This window comes from Tachypleus tridentatus, chromosome 7 (assembly GCF_004210375.1).
Source record: "Tachypleus tridentatus isolate NWPU-2018 chromosome 7, ASM421037v1, whole genome shotgun sequence".
In the NCBI taxonomy this organism is placed as follows: Eukaryota; Metazoa; Arthropoda; class Merostomata; order Xiphosura; family Limulidae; genus Tachypleus; species Tachypleus tridentatus.
The window spans coordinates 145071533-145090895 of record NC_134831.1 but is presented as its reverse complement, the minus strand read 5'-3'; the positions used below and the strand labels follow the sequence as shown (position 1 = coordinate 145090895).

At 32.4% G+C, this 19363-nt stretch overlaps 1 long non-coding RNA gene across 3 annotated transcripts; it reads left to right on the top strand.

The window, feature by feature from the left end:
• Positions 1–10239: 10239 nt before the first annotated feature.
• LOC143256822 (uncharacterized) lies at positions 10240–18796 on the top strand. 3 transcript variants are annotated; one of them, XR_013031551.1, is made up of 3 exons: positions 10261–13983; positions 17646–17850; positions 18666–18796. It is a non-coding gene; the product is annotated as an uncharacterized LOC143256822 (long non-coding RNA). The 3 variants fall into 3 exon arrangements; XR_013031552.1 differs by lacking the exons at positions 10261–13983; positions 18666–18796 and adding an exon at positions 10240–10254 and having other exon boundaries at positions 17646–18635; XR_013031550.1 differs by lacking the exon at positions 18666–18796 and having other exon boundaries at positions 17646–18635.
• The last annotated feature ends 567 nt before the right edge of the window (positions 18797–19363 follow it).

The window sequence follows — 19363 nt, the reverse complement described above, 5'->3', positions numbered from 1 at the left end:
AGTAGAGCACATGCTTCAGATGACACGGTTCCTTAACCTGTGTTGGATATACTCAATTAACTGTTTGTTGCTCTACATCTAGCATGGGCTACAAGAAGAAGGCTTTCTTAAACTTAATCTGATACATCAAGTGAATAGCTAACTTGGTTTCTCCTAATGGTTAAGAAAGACGTAACTTCTGACTAAAGTTCTAACAATAGCTAACTTAGTTCCTCCTAATTGTTAAGACAGACGTAACTTCTAAATAAAGTTCTAACAATAGATTACCTGGTTCCTCCTAGTGGTTAAGATAGATGTAAATTCAAACTAAAGTTGTAAAAGTAGCTTACCTTGTTCCTCTTAGCGGTCAAGACACACGTAACTTCGAACTAAAGCTGTAACAGTAGTCTACCCGGTTCCTCCTAGTGGTTAAAACAGACGTCTCTCATTGTTAATGCTTTCCTTATCAAGTTCCTTAGGTGTCTACTTGCTTACTAGCCTGGAAAACTCTCATTATTTGCAGTGACTAGTAGAGCACATGCTTCAGATGACACGGTTCCTTAACCTGTGTTGGATATACTCAATTAACTGTTTGTTGCTCTACATCTAGCATGGGCTACAAGAAGAAGGCTTTCTTAAACTTAATCTGATACATCAAGTGAATAGCTAACTTGGTTTCTCCTAATGGTTAAGAAAGACGTAACTTCTGACTAAAGTTCTAACAATAGCTAACTTAGTTCCTCCTAATTGTTAAGACAGACGTAACTTCTAAATAAAGTTCTAACAATAGATTACCTGGTTCCTCCTAGTGGTTAAGATAGATGTAAATTCAAACTAAAGTTGTAAAAGTAGCTTACCTTGTTCCTCTTAGCGGTCAAGACACACGTAACTTCGAACTAAAGCTGTAACAGTAGTCTACCCGGTTCCTCCTAGTGGTTAAAACAGACGTCTCTCATTGTTAATGCTTTCCTTATCAAGTTCCTTAGGTGTCTACTTGCTTACTAGCCTGGAAAACTCTCATTATTTGCAGTGACTAGTAGAGCACATGCTTCAGATGACACGGTTCCTTAACCTGTGTTGGATATACTCAATTAACTGTTTGTTGCTCTACATCTAGCATGGGCTACAAGAAGAAGGCTTTCTTAAACTTAATCTGATACATCAAGTGAATAGCTAACTTGGTTTCTTCTAATGGTTAAGAAAGACGTAACTTCTGACTAAAGTTCTAACAACAGCTAACTTAGTTCCTCCTAATTGTTAAGACAGACGTAACTTCTAAATAAAGTTCTAACAATAGATTACCTGGTTCCTCCTAGTGGTTAAGATAGATGTAAATTCAAACTGAAGTTGTAAAAGTAGCTTACCTTGTTCCTCTTAGCGGTCAAGACACACGTAACTTCGAACTGAAGCTGTAACAGTAGTCTACCCGGTTCCTCCTAGTGGTTAAAACAGACGTCTCTCATTGTTAATGCTTTCCTTATCAAGTTCCTTAGGTGTCTACTTGCTTACTAGCCTGGAAAACTCTCATTATTTGCAGTGACTAGTAGAGCACATGCTTCAGATGACACGGTTCCTTAACCTGTGTTGGATATACTCAATTAACTGTTTGTTGCTCTACATCTAGCATGGGCTACAAGAAGAAGGCTTTCTTAAACTTAATCTGATACATCAAGTGAATAGCTAACTTGGTTTCTTCTAATGGTTAAGAAAGACGTAACTTCTGACTAAAGTTCTAACAATAGCTAACTTAGTTCCTCCTAATTGTTAAGACAGACGTAACTTCTAAATAAAGTTCTAACAATAGATTACCTGGTTCCTCCTAGTGGTTAAGATAGATGTAAATTCAAACTAAAGTTGTAAAAGTAGCTTACCTTGTTCCTCTTAGCGGTCAAGACACACGTAACTTCGAACTAAAGCTGTAACAGTAGTCTACCCGGTTCCTCCTAGTGGTTAAAACAGACGTCTCTCATTGTTAATGCTTTCCTTATCAAGTTCCTTAGGTGTCTACTTGCTTACTAGCCTGGAAAACTCTCATTATTTGCAGTGACTAGTAGAGCACATGCTTCAGATGACACGGTTCCTTAACCTGTGTTGGATATACTCAATTAACTGTTTGTTGCTCTACATCTAGCATGGGCTACAAGAAGAAGGCTTTCTTAAACTTAATCTGATACATCAAGTGAATAGCTAACTTGGTTTCTTCTAATGGTTAAGAAAGACGTAACTTCTGACTAAAGTTCTAACAACAGCTAACTTAGTTCCTCCTAATTGTTAAGACAGACGTAACTTCTAAATAAAGTTCTAACAATAAATTACCTGGTTCCTCCTAGTGGTTAAGATAGATGTAAATTCAAACTAAAGTTGTAAAAGTAGCTTACCTTGTTCCTCTTAGCGGTCAAGACACACGTAACTTCGAACTAAAGCTGTAACAGTAGTCTACCCGGTTCCTCCTAGTGGTTAAAACAGACGTCTCTCATTGTTAATGCTTTCCTTATCAAGTTCCTTAGGTGTCTACTTGCTTACTAGCCTGGAAAACTCTCATTATTTGCAGTGACTAGTAGAGCACATGCTTCAGATGACACGGTTCCTTAACCTGTGTTGGATATACTCAATTAACTGTTTGTTGCTCTACATCTAGCATGGGCTACAAGAAGAAGGCTTTCTTAAACTTAATCTGATACATCAAGTGAATAGCTAACTTGGTTTCTCCTAATGGTTAAGAAAGACGTAACTTCTGACTAAAGTTCTAACAACAGCTAACTTAGTTCCTCCTAATTGTTAAGACAGACGTAACTTCTAAATAAAGTTCTAACAATAGATTACCTGGTTCCTCCTAGTGGTTAAGATAGATGTAAATTCAAACTGAAGTTGTAAAAGTAGCTTACCTTGTTCCTCTTAGCGGTCAAGACACACGTAACTTCGAACTAAAGCTGTAACAGTAGTCTACCCGGTTCCTCCTAGTGGTTAAAACAGACGTCTCTCATTGTTAATGCTTTCCTTATCAAGTTCCTTAGGTGTCTACTTGCTTACTAGCCTGGAAAACTCTCATTATTTGCAGTGACTAGTAGAGCACATGCTTCAGATGACACGGTTCCTTAACCTGTGTTGGATATACTCAATTAACTGTTTGTTGCTCTACATCTAGCATGGGCTACAAGAAGAAGGCTTTCTTAAACTTAATCTGAAAATAAACGACTTTGTAGTTTTAATTATTTAAAATGTTTGTACTGATTGCACTAACAGTATATCCTTATGTTAAAACAACGTGTATTTATTATCATTTTACATGTATTTTAGTACTAATAAAGTGTTGTGTTTATCGTATTTCCCTTTTTTTAATATTATGCAGCTGAGGTAACACAACACTAATCACAAGTAGGTCTTACCAATGTGGATGTTACAGACTTTAGTATTGTAGATATCGTGGTCTGTCTTCGTACATCTGTGCAAAAACCAATAAAACTTAACCTTACCGGATTCACTGTGATATTGTAAACTATGGAACAGCGGCGTAGATCCTGGGGTGGATGGAGGGTATACATCTCCCCTTCATTTTAGTTGAAAGGTATATTGCATACAATCATCACCCCCCTACAGTTTGGTTTGTTGAATTGTTTTATTGTGTCACAGGCCTACAAATTGTGTGTTTGTTCTTGTGATTCTCGTGTTCTTACCAATTGAATTACATAATTAGGCCTAGACGTAGGCTTTTTCAGTAGCCGAAATGTACATCTTCAACATAGGCGTGCTTCTAAGCTTTTCCATCTAAGCGATAGTTCGTAAGTATCAGTCAGTAGGCCTAAGTATACATGCAAGTATCGTGGCAACAAGATTACTCTGTGACTACATGTTTACAGCTTTCAGGTTCACGTAATCAGAGATTACCAATTTGTAAATTGAAGAATCCACGTAAGTGGTTGAAAAAATTATACCCTACCCCATTGGGTGTAAAATATCTACGCCCCTGCTATAAAGAATAAAAAAAATTAACTCGAATTCCTTTCCTATTTGGTCAGTATATATTCGTTTGTTAATTAATGTAATTTTCTTTCGTAGTTAAAAGAAGCCAAAATTATTCAAAATTACAGAATACAATATTTTGAGAGAAGTGTAGTATTTATTTATATTTCTGTATTATAAAATGACATTCAAGGAAAATGCAATACTATGTCTAGCTAACTTTTCAAGAAAGTGCGGTATTTTGTTTATCTACCTTTTGTATCATAAAACAGAACATTCCAAGTAAGTGTGGTATTTTGTCTATCTACCTTTTGTGTTATAAAACAGAACATTCCAAGAAAGTGCAGTATTTTGTCAATCTACCTTTTCTATTATAAAAACAGTACATATTAAAAAATTGCAGTGTTTTGTCTATTTACCTTTACTCCCAGTGTCTCAGCGGTATGTTTGCTGACTTACAACGCTAAAAACCGGGTTTCGATAATGATAATATAAAATGCCTATATAAAATCTGTTGTGGAATACGAATGTCCAGTAACATACAACATGCCTCACATCTTTGTAAAACTTGGCTTGAGGTTGTTGTTTGTTATTAAATACAAAGTTACACGAGGGGTTATCTGTGCTTTGCCCACTATAGTTTCTGCCATTTTAAGTTTGCAGATATTGCGCTGTGCCACTTGAGTCTACCCAACTAAAAGCAGTACGAATTGCCTACCGAATTCACGTCTATACAATCGGCTCTTACTTATAGAAAACAAGAAATTCAACGTCATTATACTAAAATAAGACCAAAACCCGAAATAACCTATTCAATGTTGCACAAACACCCGCCGCCTCATGGACCAAGTTTTTTCCTCCCTTAAATCACATTAGTCACAAAACAAGCACTCACTAAAACAACCAACTTGAGAGTTTTACCTTGTGGCTCTACCTTCCTCTTTTATCAGTTTAATGGCCATAAGAAACAATGGACCAAATATATTCATTAATAATCATGTGTATCTTGTTTATATTATTCAATGTGAGGTTATGTTTTCTATTTTACCAATATATTCAATGTTTAGTAATTTTATAATTTATGTTTTGTATCTATGAACTCTATAAACAAAATATGTTGTAAATTTCTGTTAAGTATAAAGTTAATTACCATGCATATAATTGTATGTGAAATTGTAATATGTAACTGACCTTTGTGATGCAATAAACTCAAGTTCTGGCTTTGTGTCTTCTTTGAGACGTGATGCGCTGGTCTACATGAGACGGGTCTCTGCTGTTTGGATCTGCTGCTCGTGATCGGTTTATCGATTTCAGGCAGAAAGTTTTAAAACACCCCTTGTCAAATCACCATCAAGAAGACAACTCTCCTCCTTTATAGTTTTTCTTCACGCCTGAACCACGACAAATCAACTTATCAGAGAAACAACCATAAACCCATCAAAATTACTGAAAGCCAGAAAAGGGGGCGAATACAAAATCATTCATTTTTGAGAACCTCCCGGTTTTCTGACAAACCTAAAATAACTATCAAGTCTTTTAACTTAGCTTGAAAGAATAAAATAAAAACTGAAGGCCAAACTGGTAGCTACACTGACAGTATTGATAAGAATGTACATTAAATATTCAGTTAAATAAGCTACGCATTGATGTTTTGTTGTTGTTGTTTTATTCATCATAATACTCTAAACTGAACAGAAACTGGTTAACCAGTGAATGGATATTTGCTGTAAAATTCTTATCAACGCTTTAAGTGTAGCTAACACTTTAGTCGCCAATTTTGATTTCATTTTATCACATCCAAGGTGTTTTGATAAGAAACTAATACAAAGAAACGATGAAAACCTTTGAAGTAAAATTCATATAAACCAGAAGAACTCTTAAACAACCCTAAAACCTCCTTTCTTAAAACTAAAGCCAATCTCTACAACAAAACTATTTTACTTATATCACAATCTCTTAAATAACTAGGACCAAGTAGTAATCAGTTAATGATAGTTTACTTTGATGTTGAGTTCAAATTTAACTGTATTTTGTATCATTATCAATATACCATAAATTTCGTTTCTAAACTATTAAAACCAAAGATACAGTAATTGTCATTTGGTATTTTGCCACGTGCTCTACAGTGATTGAGAGTATTTCACAAGTCAATGGTTAAAGTAAATCACGGTTATCACCCTAATAACTGTGATAAAAATAATCACTATACTGGTTATTTTCTGGTTTCAGTGTAATCTTCATTATAAATATTACACATTCTGGTTCTGTCAGTTTTCTCCTTTTTAGATATCTTAACACAAAATCGTGGTTATGTGTTGTAGTTTTCTTAACTCAGCTAAATATTACTGTTAGCATAAGCTTAACCGCTCATCCAACATCCTCCATGCATCGGAGTTCATTGACTATTCTTTGAATAATTTGTACTTAAACACGTAATATTCCTTCAGATTTTTCTTCCCTTCAAAGAAGCTGTAAAAATCTTACTGCATACAAAAGAAATAAACGCAAAAAAAGTACTTTTATTGTCATAATTACTTTAAAAAACACCCTGGCTTTGAACCCATAATTAAATTATTTATAATTTTTTTTTGAAATGCATAGTTGTTATGTAATATTTTGTTACAAATTCACTTGTACTCATTCACTTCTATTTCTTTATTCAGTAATCAGCATGAACAAATATTTCTGTACAACTATCAATCAGATAATTAGCTGTAATAATGCTGTCACACCTAATCGTCTAATAAATACTGACTGAATTAATTTATCTCGGTGTTTCTTAAGTTTATAAAACGTTTAACATCATTCAGATAAGACATGAATAAATTGTTTATTTGGAAGATTTTACACTCACTTCAATAGCTCTTTGGATTTCATTTCCATGTTGTTCTTTACAGTGTGTGATATCTTTGATGTTTACTAAACACTAAATTTTTCTTAATATGTTATTCCCATATACTAGTCTACTTGACTGATTACAAAAATTTTGATAATTATCAAAGAATTTATATTCTCTATATACGATTTTTTTTTTTTTCTCGTAACAATCATCATAACTACATGTGCAAAAATGGCTCGATTGGGTTGAGAAAATATTTTACATGGAAGAGCGAAAAACGTTTCGACCTTCTTCGGTCATCGTCAGGTTCACAAAGAAAGAGGTAACTGACCGGAAGCTGACCACATGTTTGGAAGGGGTTGTGTAACTGAATGTCGGAATGTAGAGGGCGGTGTTAGATGTTTGAATATATAATTTTATTATATTAATATAGCTATAAAGGCGTTCCTTTATATTGGTTTATTTTGGGTTTAAGTTGTTGTATAAGTAAGGCTTCTTTAATTTTGCGTTTGTTTATGTTTGTTTCTTTATTTAGTATTTGAGTGTTTTCTATGGTTATGTTGTGTTTATTTGACTTGCAGTGTTCGAAAACGTGTGAAGGTGACTTTTTATGTCCTTTGAATCTGGTTCCCATTTTTCTACTTGTTTCTCCAATATAGACGTCGTGGCAGTTATCACATTGTATTTTATAAATAATGTTGGTGTGGTGTTTGTCAGTGTAGTTTTTACATAGTATAGATCTCAGTTTTGTGCCTCGTTTTTGAATAAATTTGGTATCAACTGGAATGTCATATTTCGTTGATAGTTTTTGCCAAATGTTGGTTATTTTTCTGCTAATGTCAGGAATATATGGTATGCAGCAGTATATGGTTTCGTGATTTTTTGATTCGTGAGATATATTTACTTTTGTTGGTTGATTTTGCTTTCTGTCTCGGTGTGTGCGTGTAATGTTTTCTACGGCTTGTGGAGGAAACTTATTGATGTTGATGAAGTATTGTTTTATTTTGTGTAATTCATAGTTAATTTTATCTGGTGAGCATAGTTTTATGGCTATGTTTATTTGGTTTCTTAGTATGTTGAGTTTTTGTTTTGTTTCATGTGCTGAGTCCCAAAGGACTCAACTTCGCAATAGCACCTAGGTACATTTCAACTATAGAAATCAAAACATGTTTAGAAAATCTTGCCAGGAGACTTGTGATACTTTCTACAGAAAACAAAAACAAGGAAACAACCAACAGATAGAAGACAACTTAGATAATTTTATTGACATCCAAGAGCCAAACTTCCCAGGTAAAATTAAAAATTTATATTTTCCAGAAACACCAAAAAACAACATCTTAAACGATTTTTTCAAAGAATTGTCTCACAAAACCATCAAGAAACCAAATAGACACAGCCATAAAACTATGCTCACCAGATAAAATTAACTATGAATTAGACAAAATGAAACAATACTTCATCAACATCAATAAGTTTCCTCCACAAACCGTAGAAAACATTATACGCACACACCTAGACAGAAAGCAAAATCAACAAAAGTAAATATATCTCACGAATCAAAAAATCACTGAACCATATACTCCTGCATACCATATATTCCTGACATCAGCAGAAAAATAACCAACATTTGGCAAAAACTAGTAACGAAATATGACATTCCAGTTAATACCAAATTTATTCAAAAACCAGGCACAAAACTGAGGTCTATACCATGTAAAAACTACACTGACAAACACCACACCAACATTATTTATAAAATACAATGTGATAACTGCCACGACGTTTATATTGGAGAAACAAGTAGAAAAATGGGAACCAGATTCAAAGGACATAAAAAGTCACCTTCACACGTTTTCGAACACTGCAAGTCAAATAAACACAACATAACCATAGAAAACACTCAAATACTAAATAAAGAAACAAACATAAACAAACGCAAAATTAATGAAGCCTTACTTATACAACAACTTAAACCCAAAATAAACCAATATAAAGGAATGCCTTTATAGCTATATTAATATAATAAAATAAATAAAATTATATATTCAAACATCTAACACCGACCTCTACATTCCGACACTCAGTTGCACAACCCCTTCCAAACATGTGGTCAGCTTCCGGTCAGTTACCTCTTTCTTTGTGAACCTGACGATGATCGAAGAAGGTCGAAACGTTGTTCGCTCTTTCATGTAAAATAATTTCTCAACCCAAACGAGCCGTTTTTGCATAGAAATTTCTCTACACGTGGGTGTTTATCGACATCACTAATCATTTCCGTATTAAATTAAAAAAAAATATTTTAACCTTAATTACTACGTAAAATGAGATATATGGGACAGCTATCATGTATTTTTTTTATTATAAATCGGAGTGTAATCATTATTATTACTTTAATCAGTTTCTCTAAGATACTGATCATCACCTTTTCAGGTAAGTATCTCACGATATCTATTATTCCAATTTTAGTCACACGCATCAAAACAATTAATATGAATAATGAAGTTAAACATATTAATACGGCTATCATGACAATGTTCGTCAAACATCTGCTGAGAACCATCAGGATTATATTAAGGAAACAACTTAGGATAACCACTATAAAGACATTATTTGAATGTTTTAGTGCATTTATCATGGCTGAGGTAATTAAACAGATTAGGAGAACCACCACAACTACGTTAATCAGGTATCTTGCGATATTCATCATGGATACGTAATGTAGTCGTCGTAGGTCAGCTACCTCAACTATAATCAGATATATCAAGATATCCGTACAGATTTCTTTAGACATATATTTTAAAGCATCTTTCATATCTTCCATGGTTTTACATTTACTGGAAGCCATCATTACTTTAATTAAATAGCATATAGAAGCCATTATTGATGTTACGATTAAACCCCTAAAGAAATTCAAGATTAAGATATCCTTCCAACAGCATATTAGAAGCAACACAAATACATGAGTTAAACACTCCAGAATAGACATCATTATAATGTCAACTAAAATCTTCCAAAGAGCCTTTGTAATTATGTTAGTTAAATTAATATTGTGAAATATACGCCGCAGTTGTTTTTTCACAGAGACTTCGATACTTAGTGTAGTGATAGTTTGGTTCCTAAGATACGGTGTATATTGTTGAGTATTTCTAAAGTAGCTTACTATATTGTTGGAAAGGACACAAAAGCTGATGAAGTAATAATATTTCATATTTATCATTATATTAATGGTTTATTCTTATATCTGAGACTTTCTTTACAGTAGTTTTTCTAACACGTGTGTATCAAATGTTATTTTGTACATTTCGTTGCATTTGTTATTATTTAAATCTGTTCATTCTAAAGTTCCGATTGAACAAAAATTCTCTCAACGCTCTGGTTGCTTTTTGTCGTTTAAACGCTATCAAATATATATGTATATTTTTAGATGTTAACGCTCATCATCAAATCTGAGTTTTGAGATGCGCTCTTATAAATTTGTGAGTTTATTAATCTTGATATTAAAATTCGAAGTCATTTGGGTTAAATAACAACTAGATATAGTCTGATTTGTAAATAAAAGAAAGATGGTCACAATTTAAACTTAAAATTTAAAATGTGTTGATTTTACAACAAGGTTTAATTTTTAAATAGGCTTAACATTGTAACGGTACTTTAGGCTTTGTTAAAGATAAGCTTGTGATAAATCGTGGAACAGGATAAATATATTTTTATATTAAGTAAATATAATCTAAAATATAGTTTACTAAAACTGTTTTTCTCTTCGTATTTTATTATTACAGCAAAAATTAGTGAACTCAAGTAACTGTAACGAGCCTATTATAAAAGTTTTAATATCTTTTGGTGTTTTAAGAATTAACTTTATTACTTCAAGTAAGATCGCTAGTTTAGATCCAGCCTATAAAAATAGGTAGATTATAAATCAGACTACAATATTTTGTTATTAACCTCACGTATGTTGACAGTTATACTAATTTATAAAGTTCTATATAGCTAAACTTCATTACGTTATTGTGAAGAAGGAGTAGAGATAAAAAAAATAATGTAATTGGTTCTTAAATGTTAAGCTCAGTAGTAGCTGTTAGCAAAAGATTATGCTAATTAGTATTGATAACTGTAAGGCTGCAAGTATCAATACAACGGTTAAGACTTGGAGACAAGCGTTCAAAGAGTTTGTCAGATGTAACGAGCACAATGACGGGATTTCATTTGGGAGCTTTGGACTGGCAGGTATTTTGAAGGAAGCTAGTAATGAAGATGTGCAATTTATGTGTAGAATTTGTAAATTGAGATTATCCTCATTAAAGAAGAGGCAGGTAAAGTGTAGACTGTGGAGAATGACAGTAAGATTTCAGGAGGAGCTTAAACATTTACATGGAAAAGATATATCAACTAACATTGACAATCAGGAAGGCAGAAAGAACACTATTTGACTTAAAAGTTAGGAAATTGATCATAATAATTCTGTTCTGTTGAAGAATAAATTCCAGGGTTTTACTTCTGCAGTTGAGGAACTGTTGGATGGAAGGAAAGCCAAAGATTGAATTGCAGTGTTTGAAAACGTGTGAAAGTGACTGTTTGTGTTCTTTGAATGTGGTTTCCATTTTTCTACTTGTTTCTCCAATATAGAAGTCGTGGGAGTTATCACATTGTATTTTATAAATAATATTGGTGTGGTGTTTGTCATTGTAGTTTTTACATAATATAGAACTTAGATTTGTGCTTGGTTTTTGAATAAATTTGGTATTAACTAGAATGTCATATTTTGCGACTAGTTTTTGCCAAATATTGGTTACTTTCTAGGTTGGTTCTAAGGTCCAACATTAGAAATTAAAACATGTTTAGAAGACCTAGCCAGGAGACTTGTGATACTTTCCTCAGAAAACAACCAACAGAAAGACAACTCTGACAATTTTATTGACTTTCGACAGCCAAACTTCCCAAAAAAATTAAAAATTTATATTTTCCAAAAACACCTAAAAACAACATTTTAAACGATTTTTTCAAATAATTTTCTCACTAAACCGTCAACATAATTTCACAACAGAAAGCTAAAAACAATCTTACAAAAGAGACATTAATTCCATTAAAACCTAAAACAAGACAAAAACATAAAAATTTTAAAAGCAGATAAAGGAAACGTTATAGTCATAATGAACATGAATGAATACATCCAAAAAATAAAGAACATCCTATCGGAGAAAAAACAAATTAAAACCAATACACACAAATCCAACAAAGACACATGAAATGCAACTGAACAAATTACTACTAAAAATGAAAAAGCCAACACAGTTTCAAAAACTTTATTCCTACCTACGCAAGACCGACTCACACACACCACAAATAATCGGCATCCCCAAACCTCTTAAACCAGATCATCCAATATGACCAATAACATCCACATATGAATTGTTTAATTACAATCTTGGTAAATACAAAGCATGGGCATTCTCCAAATATGTAACATCAGCCAACTCATTCATCAAAGACTCTTTTAATTTCAAGTCTAATCTTAATCAACTTAATCATAAAGCCTTAATGGCCAGTTTCAATGTTATATCCCTCTTTACAGAAGTCCCAACCACTGAAACCTGTAAGATAGCTTTAGAACTCTGTATTCGAGACTCTAACTCATCAATAGACATTCCCAGCAACCCTCATAGAATTCACAACAATGAAGACAAACTTCATGTTCAACAACCACAACTATATACAAACAAATTGCCTAAGCATGGGCAACCAAGTATCACCAATTCTAGCCAATATTTTTCTGACACAAGTTGAAACACAAGCAATGAACACAGCATTACATCCGCCACTAAACTGGTACAGATATGTAGACGACATGATTGCGAGATTCACATCCACACAACACACGCTTAATTTTTTTTAATCACATTAACTCTATATATCCCAACATTAACTTCACATGTGAACAGAAAGAAAGCAATCAAATATCATTTCTTAACTCAAAATTACAAGAACCGACACGCAATTTAAAACAGAAATCCACCGAAAAATCATCCATACCGGACTATACATACCTTGGGACACAGCACATGAAACAGAACAAAAACTCAACACACTAAGAAACGAAACATGCTCACCAGATTAAATTAATGATGAATTAGACAAAATAAAACAATACTTCATCAACATCAACAAGTTTCCTCCACAAACCATAGTTAAATATAATACGCACACACCTAGACATAAAGGAAAATCAACCAACAAAAGTAAATATACCTTACAAATCAAAAAATCATGAAACCATATACTGTTGCATACCATATATTTCCGATATAGGCAGAAAAATAACCAACATTTGGCAAAAACTAGTAACAATATATGACATTTCAATTAATACCAAATTTATTCAAAAACCAGGCCAAATGTTTATTAGAATTTCAGTCTTGGTGTCTCATTTATGAGTTGGAAATTCTTTAAAAAAAAAAAAAAAAAAAACGAAGCTGTTTTAGATCAAACTATTCAAACTGAAATGTCTGTAAAACTGTTAAATATTGTTTATTGTATAAATATTAGATATGTCTCATTACAAGTTAAATTGATAGGTAAGAATAAAAGAAAAATATATGTAAAAAATTAAAATATAATGAAAGATGAAGTAAAATATGATATGATAAACTTTTTACGAGCACTAACAAATAATCACTAAAAAGGAATCATTTATAGAGATATTTATTCAAGTAATTTTTTGTACAATAAACAATGAAAACATTAATTTTTGAAACTGTACACAGCTAAGACATGATTGACACTTGTGATAGATAATTTATTCCAAAACATATTCTCTTTCTCAGTGATAAGTTTGTAAAAATTGAATATAATACGTTTTTAAACTTCATAGATTATTTTAACTGATCTCATGATATTTAACATATTAAAATAAATCTAGTTTTTAATAAGTACTGATGTTTTCCTCGTGAAATATCTTTATTACTTAATTGCTAACCATGTAATTTGTACATGTTTTTACATTTTCACCTCTCGATTTAAGTCCACATTAATTGTTCGTATTTAAAGTTCAAAGTATATGATGGACCTCTTGGTAATTTTGGTCCATCTCAAAGGAATTCATCTGTGTTTACCGAGAAAGCATCCCCACACTGTGACTTAAATATCATCTACAATAAATGAGCCAAGATGAGTAAAGTTTGAAGGCAACCATATTGGTGACTATATCAGTAATAACACATGAATAGACTTGTGGCTCTATTAGGAAGTCCCAAGTTTGTAACATCTATTTAAGTAGATACGTTAGCACAGTCTTGGTTAGATTAAAATATTTAAAAACACTGACATACCTGGAAATTCTTGGAAACCCGAGGTGGTACAGCACTTTACTACAGAATTACAAGGATAAAATCAGGGTTTTCATTGTCATCAGTGAACATGTCAGATAGCTCGATATGGCTTTATTACAAAATAACACACACACACACACAATATAATGTTATAATAACACACACAATATAATTTAATGTTATATAATGTTATAATAACACACACACAATATAATTTCATGTTGTATGCGATGTTATACTTGCAAAAATATTTATTCCTCGACATATTTTTTCAATAAGTTATTCAACAACATTTTTATTTAAATATTTTGTGTTTGATATAAAGTTATTATACCTGATTTTATTTATAAATTAATTTTAAATATTAAGTACATTATCGGTTGCCATGTGTTATATTCAGTTTTATTTTTCTAGTTATATTTATAACTGATGGTTTATGTGTTATGTATACATAGGAAGTTATATCATATCACTGTACATACCCTAAAATATCAGTTTTCATACTATTTTCAATAAGAATTCTTATTGTTCATTGCAACCTTCAAAGAGTGAAAATGTTTATACTCTCTCCTAGCCTTGAAACTCCCACCTACTTTACGTTTCAATGTGATTTAGCTGCGTTGTAGCATGTAAATGTCCAAGAACAACTCTTCACTAAAACACACACCACTATCACAGCTAACTTCCTGTTTACTGTAGTACACATTCTTCAATTCTGTATTAGTCAGAAAAGAAGCACCAGAAGTGTGAGGAGAGTATAGTATCTGTCAGAAATATATTTTCACTGTAAGAAAATATTAACTTTGATTCGATATCTTACTGAAACTAATGTAACAACAGGAATGTCACTGGGGATCTCACATTTACTTGGTTTAGGAACCTAGACAAGCAGTCCTCGGAAAGTGTCCAAAGAATCTGGTTGGAATGTTATTTTTGTAAGAGAAATAAGCCAGTGAGAAAACACACTAACCAGGTATATTATTCTTCCATCTTGAAAGTCTAGGTCACTAAATTGTATGTAAAAATGAGTATGACATTCTTAACTGTAGATATGCTGTCTGGTTTATCTTATTTACCAATACATCTAGACTGATCCATCTCTTTTTCTGTACCAGACCTCTCAGGAATAAACCAGCTGGAGAATGTATGATGAGGGTTCTTTAGTCAACTATTATTATTTGGTTGGTCAAATTCCTTTCTAAAACCAATTCTCTCACAAAATAATCAGTAGGATTTTGTAGATTGTGGAATACTCAGCCAGTTATAATCTTCTCTGATATGGAACAAAGGATATAGGAATGGAAAGTACATGTGCAGCTTGTCCAAAAGCCACATGTAAAGCAAGAGAGTGGCAAAAGTGGGATGATACATTTGCTTTCTAACAGTTAGAGTGGACACCACCTACCAAATTGTTAGCTCCCTATATAGTTCTGCATTCGAAAGATGCATTTTTAAATGATAGAGATTTACTTTGGTTTTTGACTTATATTTTTAAGCTTATGAACTTACAAGCTTGTATTACTATTTCTGTCTCTATTGTGAGAGAAGAACTACCTCACATAAGTCAAATCTCAACAATGGCTAGGTAAAGTAGTTACATGTTGATGACGTAACAGCTTATTTTCATATATTAGTGATTTTCATTATGCAGCCTACAACTTCACTTCCTATGGTTTTAATCTCTTTCATCTCCCGTTTTCAATGGGAAATTTAGCTTGTTTATTTATTTCCATCTACAACTCAAGGCTTTGTCAACTTCGTTTCCTCTTGAGGACAGTATTCAGCCATCCTCTCATTATGTGTATATCATTTCACAGCTGTGTTCCATTCTGTATCTTCTCTCATTATGTGGACATCATTTCACAGCTATGTTCCATTCTGTATCTTCTCTCATTATGTGGACATCATTTCTCAGTTATGTTCCAGTTTGTATCTTCTCTCATTATGTGGACATCATTTCACAGCTATATTCCATTCTGTATCTTCTCTCATTATGTGTATATCATTTCACAGCTGTGTTCCATTCTGTATCTTCTCTCATTATGTGGACATCATTTCTCAGTTATGTTCCAGTTTGTATCTTCTCTCATTATGTGGACATCATTTCACAGCTATGTTCCAGTTTGTATCTTCTCTTGTTATGTGTACATCATTTCTCAGCTATGTTCCATTCTGTATCTTCTCTCATTATGTGTACATCATTTCACAGCTGTGTTCCATTCTGTATCTTTACTTTTATCTCATGACACTTCTTAATTCATTTTTCATCACCAGTGATGTTTTGTTTAAACTTTTTTCTGTTTATTATGGTGTTTATTAAACCCTAAATGATGTTGGAAAGTTTGAAATGCAAGAGTTTATGATAATTGTCTTAGAAAATCAATGTGTAATAAGTTGTTCTGTAACTGTACGTATGATTTTTCATCATATCTATATAATTTTAATGTGTGGAAATTGGCAGGTATGTGGATAACTTGGTATAATCCTGAATAAATTAATTTACCATCTGAGCTGAAGGATGTGGTACGAAGGCCCAAAAAAGAGAGGCTTTTCTTTCTTAGATAGGTGGTAAATGTATACAGACGTTGAGTATTCAACTGATACAAAGGATCTTGTAGAATAGATAGGGATTGATAGAGAATTTCAGTGAACCTACAGAAATCTTCCATTCATTCAATCATACTCAGTAACGTGTGAAAGTAAGTATGAGTCAAAGGTATAGGGACTTCCATCATAGACATGACTCTCAAAATAGAAATAATTTCAGTATAAGACAGATTAGAAGTGGATCAACCTAAAATAAAAGGAAGAAAATTCAGCCCCATTGAGAAATGTTTTGAAAATTTTCCTCAGTGAAAAGGGTATTAAAATTCATATGAAATTCAAGATTCAATTTCATCTAGAGTGAATCTTGAAACTTTAGTTAATAAACAACTATAAAATAAAGGAAACACTAACAAACAACATGCAAAACATAAAAGTACAAAAAAGGAAGATTTTAACACATCATCAAATGTAAAGGAGAAGATGGAACCCCCCACCCCTTGTATTATCTCCTGCTGGTTAGTCACCACAGATCTGATTTTGGAAAGTTAACATTTTCTTACATAAAAATTTGTTTCAATTAGATACTTACCATTTCAGAGAAATATTTTATCTTCTGTTAGCATCTTTCTTAAGTATTTGCGTGACACTAGCTTTCATGCAACTGCCACCTAAACTCTCGTTCTGGAAAACAAAGAATTTCCAGTTAACTTCATAACTGACTGATTTATATTATAAGCTCACTGTACACAAGGACGACATTAACCAGTTTCACGTGTAAAAGTTACTTATATTTTACATGCAGACGTATACTATTTATTTTAGTTTTTTGTACTGTTGGGTTATCGATGGATCAATTTTAAGTTTATGGACTTATAACACTAAAATCCAGGTTTCTATTCCCAATGTTGATCAATATTTGAGGCTTCAGCTACTTATGAAGTAGTTTTATGTCATAAATCACAATCAATTCAAACCAGACCTACATCTCTTCACAGATGCTTATCTTTCTGGTTGTGGTACATCTCTGAATAGCTATCTCACCTCAGACATCTGGGCCAGCATAAGCAATTCCTCCACATCAGTGTGCTCGACCTTTATTCTATCAAACGGAGATGTTTACATTTCGTACCAATGTTAGTGGATGGTTTGATTATTATCCATTCTGACAATTTCATGGTGGTTTTATATATCAATAATAGAGTAAGTACCAGATCTTTAACTCTTTATTTTTAAACACTCGACCTCATGAACATCTATCCAGTGAATCTGCTTTACAGATTATAATGTATTAAGAGCGATGTACCTCATAGTAGACCATCTGTACCCTGTTCCACCTATTAAATAGCCACTTCACTCACAAGTTTCCTGATGTGTATACTTTGTTTTAGGAACTTACGACTTCTTTTCTCATCAATAATGAAGATTTATGAGTACAGATGGAGCTAGCAAACATGGAATTGACATCACTCTCCTATTGGTAGAGAGAGGGCCTTTACTGCACAATAACATCATTATCCAATAATATAATTCATGAGAGAAGAGAGGAGAACAAATGTTGGTGTAGACTATATAAGAAGAGTTAGGATATGAACTAAGAACAGTGTTTGTATATAGTGTTAAGAATTGTTGATAATAATTTTATTGAAGAAGGGCTGATTTCTGGATAAGCAAGACTGCTTAGTGTTGTGTTATTATTTGGATTATTTCATGACTTAATGATTGTTAAATTCTTCATAATTATATTGTCAAGTGTTAATCATTTTTTACTTCAGTATTGGTAAAGTGAAAAGACAGTGTTTTTATGACAACTGTTTCATATGAATCTGGTTTGTTTTCAGTCCTTTTAATGGTGTAATTCAATATTTGAATTTATAGATAAGTAACTTTTCATTATTTGAAATTAAACACTCACTATTCTCTAGTACATTTCTTACAGTAGTTTTAGCTTTGGTTTGTATTGATATAAAAATGGCTTCACTTTCTGTGTACATGTGTGTTTATTTTTTATTTCTCAGGTTTTTAAAGATTGTTTATCTTCTGGAACCACAACATGAATTATGCCTGCTGTTTAAAGTATTAATAATTGAATGTTATTAGAATGATGACATATTGTAACTTTCCAAATCACTGAATAAAATTCACAGCAGTATGTGTTCGGACTTACATTGCTAGAAACTGGTTTCGATACCCATGGTAGGAAGAGCAAACATATCTCATTGTTTAGTTTTGTGCCTAACTTTAAACAAACTGAATAAAATTCAACTAAAAGCTTTGTATGAATAACTCCTTCAACAATAGATACATTTATAAAACAACACAGTGATATGGGACTGATAACAGTTTATTATATCTATAAAATTATCAGACAAACACCATTAGTAATTACATTAAAAACAAAATAAGTACTAACACAGCAGAGATATATATCAAAATGTATTTCTAAAAATTATTGGTTTGTATAACTGTACATAAACATTATAAAGTTTATAGCTATTATAACCTATGATGTACTCTTAAGAACCCTGGTAATTAAGTAGGGGTACATTGACAGCTGTACATAGTATGTACATCATCTATTAAATTATGGTCCATGTAATAACTATACCGAAATTAGCCCACAAACTATCTCTAAATGGTTAACTTATCTGTAAAAATATCTTGTGTCACTTGTTGTGATGACAATACACCTCACTGAGTGTGTAACCATCCATAA